This window comes from Eufriesea mexicana, unplaced genomic scaffold (genome assembly GCF_001483705.2).
Source record: "Eufriesea mexicana isolate 0111107269 unplaced genomic scaffold, ASM148370v2 scaffold8839, whole genome shotgun sequence".
In the NCBI taxonomy this organism is placed as follows: Eukaryota; Metazoa; Arthropoda; class Insecta; order Hymenoptera; family Apidae; genus Eufriesea; species Eufriesea mexicana.
This window is the reverse complement of record NW_016916568.1, coordinates 369,109-377,454: the sequence shown is the minus strand read 5'-3', so window position 1 is coordinate 377,454 and position 8,346 is coordinate 369,109. Positions and strand designations below refer to the sequence as shown.

General features: G+C 40.8%; 1 protein-coding gene across 1 annotated transcript in view; it reads left to right on the top strand.

The window, feature by feature from the left end:
- Positions 1–6,089: 6,089 nt before the first annotated feature.
- Liprin-gamma (liprin protein kazrin) overlaps positions 6,090–8,346 on the top strand; it is a 113,958-nt gene continuing 111,701 nt past the window's right edge. Inside the window, exon 1 of the mRNA XM_017907749.1 lies at positions 6,090–6,156. The gene's annotated coding sequence lies outside the window, so the exon portion shown is untranslated. The remainder of the gene's footprint in view (positions 6,157–8,346) is intronic.

Here is an 8,346-nt window from a genome sequence, read left to right as displayed (position 1 = left end):
CCTCGAACCACCACTTTTAGTATAATTAAACATCTATTACGCCAAAAATAAAATTCCGCAATATTTGTAACGAAAGTAATAATAAATAATAATGGAATTTCCTTTTATCACAGTATCAGCGGCCATCTTGTTGAAACCTTCTCCGCAGCGTTCCTTCACCTAACCTCAAAACAGCACGAAACATAATTACACGTATATTACGCCAAAAATAAAACTGCACGACATCTGCAATACAATAAAGAGGGTAAAGGTAGCGAGAAATTTCATTAAAGACCATTCCCGACCGTTTTCCCTGACGGCTGTCGGCAGCCACCGGAGTTAGAGCAGACAAAAGGGGATAAGAAATTCGTGAAAGCTGATTCCCGCTGTTGTCGAGAGTCCAAAGACACGAGGAGTCTGACCGAGGATATACGCGTGGTGCATTATTCAAGTCCGAGTCTTTTCTCCTCTGCTTTTTTCCTCTTCTTTTCCACCCCAACACCCAGTCCCGATCCTTCTCCTTCCGGATTCTACGTTTTCGACCATTCGAACCTCTCTTTCGTACAGAATTTCAGCAGCTTATTGGAAAAGCATTGGCTCGAGCTGGCACCGCGCCTCCTTGCCACTTTCCACTCGAGATAAGGGTTGGAGAAGGCCGAGGAGGTCGAGAGGGCTCCAGCAGCTTGAGAATTAGCAGAGAGTCTTGCGGTACTGATAACGCAAATCGTATTGACGGAGGAATTAGTTGCGACGGGAACGGGCGTGGATAGTTCCAAATCTGTTTGTCATCGACTGTCACAGAATCGAGGGCTCTTGAATTCTTTCTCCTTTCTTTTCTAACATTTTCTTGGGGTTATATACGGTTATTCGTCTCTTGCAAATCTTGGTTAGATTTATAGATCAATTTATATATTCCAATTTATAGATCCATAGTTATATAACTGTTTAATCGCTAGATCCATGGATCGAGGGTATAAAAGTTCGTTTAAATTCTTTTTCCTGTAATATTTTTCTGATCATACACGTGTACTCGATTTTTGGGAATTTTGCAGTGGATTAACCTTCCGCGAAATTGGTCGTGTAGTTAAATAAACTATTCTCCCTGCAGTATTCCGTGCTGTGAAAAATTGGGAAAAATTGGGAAATCGGTATTTAAATACTTTACAAATTTTATACATTTTATATCGGATACTATTTTGTAATTCAAGCGAGGACACGAAATTTTCTAACCTCTCGGCGTCGATAAAGTATAACAATATTTATATCGGTATTTTCGTTCGTTCGATGATTAATAAACGTTGCGTCTATAATTAAACCATCCTGTTGCCGAAATTCGAAGCTTCGAAATTAAAAATCCAAAAGAAGCGAACTCGCGTGCAAATTTGATCGGGAAAAATGGCGAAAGCAGCGTGTCCGCTGGGAAATAACTTCATCAATTTCTGATAACGGTAAATACGCGCAACTGCAATTTTTCATTCGCGTTATCGAGCCGCGCGTTTCATATTTTCACGAGCCCCGGAATCTTGTTTCGGTAAAAATATATATTTCTCGATAAAATTTACGCGATTTCGATTAAACGTACCGCTTTCGTATAAACGGGTTATGAAAGCATCGAGGATAAGGCAATATCCAACTGACTTTGCTCTGTATCTCTGTTTCAGGTACGTATCTCCAGCGATCCTATGCAGCAACTCAGAGTTTAAGTTCCGAATGGCTGACACCACGCTCTAGATACGCGCATGGTAAGTGTGATCTATTCACGAAGTTGCATTTCAATGAAAAATATCCTTCTCCTATCATCTTTCGATTCACACGAACGCACCTCGTCGTGGTAAGAGATTGAAAAGTATAACGTAGAACGAATCGCTCTAAATCCCAGCAGGTTAATACAAACGACTTAATTAATAATCTTCAAAAAGATAAATAATATAAAGGATTAATTATAATAGGAAAATTAATTTTAATTTGATTTTCAACCAAATTTTTTAATGAAAATCCTTCGAATACTGAAACTATACTGAGCGTGAACAGAAACTGTACTGAAACAATACTGAAGCTGTGTTTAAACTATCCTGAGTTAGTACTGAAACTGTTCTGAAACTTAACGATGGTCTATGGAGTTTCCATTTTGGTGGTTACAAACGTGTCCCTCTTTGTGTTTCAAAAATAATAGATTAATCTGATATTTAATAAAATATTAATCCTTTGCACTCGACGACTTTTTGGTTAAAGAAGTAAATAAGAAATAAATAAGAAACTGTATAATAATTAATACATGGAATTATTTGATTTCGATATTTCGTACATTATTACATTATCTTAAATTTGACATATTAATTAATATCGGTTTTTGAAATTTTATCAAATGAAGACTGAAGGGCGCCTCTCGAGTGCAAAGGGCTAATATCGCGTTAAAAATTGAAGTTACATTTGTTAGCGAATATACTAATTTCTAAGTTTGACAGTTTCTTGACATGCCACTTTGATTACGTTAATATCGATGAGACGAATTACACGAGGATACTTCTGATATAAGAAAATATAAATGAAAATTTTATTCTTGGTTCCACAATTTCGTTTAAAAAGAACAGCAGCCACTTTGAGTGGTACTTATAATTAGGCACGCGAAGAAAGTACCATCACGAGAGATCTCGTACTCAGCACTTGCGATACTTTCATTACGAGGTATCTCGTAGATAGCATTGTACGATAGTAACGACGCATTCGAATCATTTTCGATAGTATAATATCACTATTAGACACATATGTTTATTGGCCAAGGTTAGAATATATATTCCTTATCTTCTAAGATACATAAATTAAAATTAAAAGTATTTTTAAATATCACACATACGGAGTCCATTTTTAATTCTAATTTATGCATCTTGGAAGCTAAAAGAGTACATGAAAATTTTCGAATCGCTAATTTATTGCTTAACTTTCGTCAGTAAGCCTGAGCCTAAACTATCTAAAGGAAATCGGAAATTCGATGAAAATTTATTGACACTATGCCACGTTGGTGCCATGCGAAAACTATCTGGCAAATACCAGTGACACCACGTTTGTATCATGCTCAAATGACGAGTCAGTTCTCGGAGTCAAACGAAAGAATCCCGATTAGACGCGCGGAGGGCATAGCGTTAAAATTGTCCTCGATTTTCGACATGCTTTTCCCAAAACTTCAAAAATCAATCGATTGACACCGACTAGGCCAATCCCTCCAAAGATCCACCGTTTTTTCGCCAAAAATTCGAAAATCAAACGATTGGCACGGACTAGGTCAATCCCCCCAGAGATCCCCGTTTGCCAACCCGTTGACCCAAGAACGCTTGCACGAATCTGTGTGATAAATCTACCCCGTGTCCCAAGCAGTCGTGGACTAAGTGGTGACCCGATTAACACGCGAAAGAAGAAGCAACGTGGAGAAAAAGGTGTATCCACAGGCGAATTCTCGCGTTGGTAAGGCAAGTTGTAACTGCGTGGAAACATAATGCACGTCGCGGAGAGAATGATCAAGAGAGACAATGGCCGCCATTCGATCCGCGGTATCGTCGTTACATTAACGCTGGAAAAATGTATACCAGAGGCGCGAATGAAATGTCCCGTGTGTGTATACATTGGTGAATGCAAGCTGACACGGGTGTGCACCCACAATAATGTATTGTTTGTCGTCAGGTAGTGGATATCGTGAACCGGTCTCGGCTCAGGTGTTTGGCGTTCTGCAATGTTACCCCGTCTTCCTTTTCTCTGTTCATCCACCTCCACCTCCCTTGTCCTTTTCCCGTTTTGTTACGAGATATTCACCTTCGGTGGCGTTTTAAAACCGAAACATCTGCGCCTCAAAGAGCGGGACCTGGCTGCGACTCGGTTTAATTAAAACCCGCGAGGATTCACCGCGGCTTTTATATTAAAGATACTTTCTGGCCACCCTAATTGCACGCCAACGTCGTTAATCAAATACCACGCGAGGTGTACGGTCGTTAACTAGAACGTATATGCTACTGTATTCCATGCGAATGGTTTCTTGTTATCCCTTTTGTCCAGGGTACAATGAGAAAGTTACGCGAGTGTATCCGCGCTTCATCCAGCGTCATTTCGTGTCATCTTTAGGTTTCTAGGTATCAACTATTCGTTGCCGTTTCAGACTGACCCTCTCACTTTGATAAGGTATTATAGAGGAGGGCACGGGGGAGATCATAGGATAAAACACAATCGATCGTGCACTTGCGTTTCAAATCATTTATTCGGTGCCAGATAAGTCTGAAGTGACACCGAACATCAGCAATGACGTTTCGTACTTGACACCTCCTAGATAGCTACTAGATACTGCATATTAATAGGTTACGTTTCGTACTTGACACCTCCTAGATAGCTACTAGATACTGCATATTAATAGGTTACGTTTCGTACTTGGCACCTTCTAGATAGCTTCTAGATACTGCGTACTAGAAGGTTACGTTTCGTATTTGACAGCTTTTAGATACTGCTTAGTAGTTGGTGACGTTTCGTTCTTGACACCTTCTAGGTAGCTTCTAGATACTGCGTAGTAATAGGCTACGTTTCGTATTTGGCACCTTGTAGATAGCTCCTAGGTACTGCATACTAGAAAGTTACGTTTCGTACTTGACACCTTCTAGATACTGTCTACTAGAAGATTACGTTTCGTGCTAGGCACCTTTCTCATACCGTGCACTAGTAAGTTAACGAATAGGTAGTGTCGGATTATGAGATGAAAGGCACTATAGCGTTGCGAGTTTTTCGAATTTCGACCTGACAAAAGACGGAGAATTTTTTTAAAACAAAGAAAATCGATTTTTTGAAGATAACATACTGGTCTATCCTCTTAAGTCAAGAAGTTGTATAGACGTTATCGATTTTTAGAGGTATAAGCAAGTATAAGTGTCTTCTACCTCCGATATATAATTGTTTTTAATTAGTTCCTTGTTACTAAGATTAATGAAGACCTTGGTCTTCTTATTGGTCCCCCATTTAGTGCCATAACGAAGAAATTACGAGGTCTCGTAAGAGTACCTATGCACCGTTGATCGTCGACTTTGTTTAATTTTATTTTCCCATCTCCCCTGGCTCCGAGCAACAGGATTTCGTGCTTCTTATGTATAATTGTTTCTAATTACTCTCTTGTCGGTATATTTAATCAAGTCGTTTAATTTCTTGTCTATCCTCTTCTCAAAGCTGCAACGAGAAAGCCGCTACGATTTACAGGAACCTTTTTACTCTGTTGACCTTTCCCGTCGTTTCTATACATAATCAACTCTTCAATCCCAGCGAGAGAGTTAATCGATTCACCCATTATCAGACTTCAACCCTGTCATTCCCAATTTTTTTATTTCGCATTAACACCGTTATTCCCCACGCTGTACTTTCGCCCTGACCATTGCTATTACCCCCTTGCACCATAAACACGCGTGGTACTCGTGGTAAATAATATTTTCGCCCACCATAATCATAACCATGACCATAACCGTTTCGACTCGTCCAAATCATTCGCTAATAGAGCCCCTGGTATCATTCGCAACAAAGAAAACGGAAAAAAAAAAAGAAAAATACAGAACCGGTTGAAAAGTGCGTAAAATCCTTAAAGTAACCTAAACGCACAACTCTGTCAAAAAAAGAAAACTCGACCAAGCGATAGCTAATAACCGAAGCTCGATGCGACGCGAAACCGCGAGGAAAAATGATACTAACGACGAAAAAAGCTCCTCCCCTCCCAAAAAAAGATAAAAAAAGATTCGTTGAACCGAACTGGAACAAAAACCCGGTGGGATAATAAGGATAATAACGGCTGCAATAATAACTCGGTGTGCCGAAGTCGTTGCTTACTATCTGACAGCAGGCGGCGGTAACCCTGCCACGATCCAGTCGTACCTCGGGGCTCCTGAAACGAGGGGACTTCCCCCACCGCGCCGGGCCCGACGCGCAGGGCCGGTCGTCCGACATCGGCCAGCGCTCGGCCCCGGTGTCCTCGGTAGTGCTCTCAGTCGCGGACGAACCGGTGCTCGGGCCACGCGACCGAGTGTATCGTGCCGAAACGTTCGCTTCGCACGCCAATGTGCGTCCGTTGTTCCGCTCGTGCGTCCTCTACCTCTGTACTCCACGATTCGCGCGTTCCGACGTCCGGTGGTGCATCGATCTGCCTTCGATTCGCCGGGGTTAAAGGTACGTGCGGCAATAGAATAGGACGAACAAAAAGCGACGAAAGTTCGAGAGCTTTGAAAGGGTCTCCGTGGCGTGATATAGAGCGTGTATTTTAACAGAAGGCAAGGGAAAAAGGGAGGGGGCACCAATTAATCTTGCTAACGGAATTTGGCTCCGAGCTACGGCGCTGTATCGTTGCCCACACAGGATTTTTCCATGGTTCGTTTGCTCGAATTCTTCGCTGATATCGCGTGCAACGCCGTGAGAGCGTCGCGTATCGTACAGTGTACGGTAAAATATCGTTTTTCCGTATTCGCCAGTGAATAAGTTGAAAATCAGTACTACGCGGGTTCTTTTCTTATTTCCTTCGCTTTGATCTCGCTCTTCCTCGCGGTTTCGTGATCGAATCGGTCACTGTTATCCGGCTGTGTGATCAATTATTTTATCTATTCGTTAATAAAATAATTATTATCGATTCATTGGCGTAATCTTCCGCTTTTTCTGCAATTTTTCTCGTATGGACTCGTGTGATCGTTGATTTCGTTGACAAATGGAAAGGTGATACAATATTCGTATATTTTTAACGAGTTGTTTTCCTCGCAAGCCAGGTAAACAGCAGGTATCTCGAGGAATTTTTTCGAACAAAGCGGTTTCTTTATCTCGCAGGGAAAACGTCTGGTTTCCGTCGTCGATCATGAGTGAAATATTCGGTGTGGGCATTTTCTACGTGTCCCTGTTTTCGCAAATGTTAGCGACACTCGGAGGGTGATTTTCGTCGAAAATTTCGTAAATAAGCTGCGTCGACGCGTTTCCCCGCGGCTGTGTACACGCTCGCGTACACCAAGTGCAAACGTAGGCGTTCTACTCGTGTGTCTTAAACTCGTTTCGAATTGTATATCGCGAACGGGAATCTTCAGCGAAATCGTTCTCTCCGAAGTCGATCTCTCGAACGGCTTTGGTCGAAGGCTATAAAGATAATGCTATGCAATCATTCTACGTTTACTTGATAAAATACGGAAAGTCTTATTGAATTATACACATTATGGGACAACGTTTGAAATCGTTACACAGGGTGTAAAAATATTTTGGAAAATCGTCGTGATTATTGTTTCAAAAAATTTCCTGAATCTTATTCTCGATACCGATTAAAATTTTCACTCCGTCTATCAGAGATCACGTTATAAAATAAAAATAAAAATCCGAAAGGAATTATTTAGCATCCCGTTAGGTAGAAGTGCTTAATTCAATTATGGTACTTGAAAATCCTGTCAGAGAGGTGTAATAATTTACAAAACTTTTACTCCGAGAGAACCGCGAGTAAAGGCAAACTTCGTTCAAAAGTCTTTGCATTTTTAAATGTCAAAACATTGCTGTAGGAATCTGCAAAGTGCAAAAATTTTGGGATTTTAGAGTCTCGAATATAGAATTTTAAAATCCTGCCGGAGGAAAAGTGACATAATCGACGAAATCTTTTCTCGAGCAGTGCTACGAGCGAACTATAACTTGATTAAAAAACTTGCGCATAGTTTAACTTTCGATTATTATCGCAGTTATCCATAAAGTTCAAGAAATTGAGGAAAAACCGAAAATTATATTTCCTTTGCCTCACCTATCGATTTTCTGTCTCTCTTTTAGCCAGATGCGCGATTAAATCGAACTTCCAACAAGTTCCTCGATTTCCTCCGATCTTCTCGTTTACCACGAAAAATAAATCTCCCACGCGAGGCATGCGTGTTCGAAAACTACCCCTATAACGTTGCACCATCGCGCTGTATTAAATCGACGAGGCAGGTACATCGGTATCTTGCTTATACATTCTACGTACATATAGAAGACGTATCGGAAATGCTGAGTTTTATATTTGCTCGTGGCAAATATTAGTCGAATATGAGCATGTTTGCAGTCTCATGCGCTGGGACAAACACAGGCGGATTTGTTTGCGAACGGGGCGCATTTTAAAAGAAGATACCATAATTCGCGTTTCGTTTCCTAATATTTAACGTTGCATCGAGAAGACTTCGATTCGATTATATTCGAGATACGTTCGATGCGTTGATCGACGGGGGTTGAAGAATTTGGCAGGAATTACACGAAAACGAGAAAATCGATTTACAAATCGGCGAATCTTTGAAATTACGAGAATTTACTTGTCGATAAATATTTGTTTATGAGGATTCATTTATTATGAGGTTATAAGGATTTGTTTGCGAA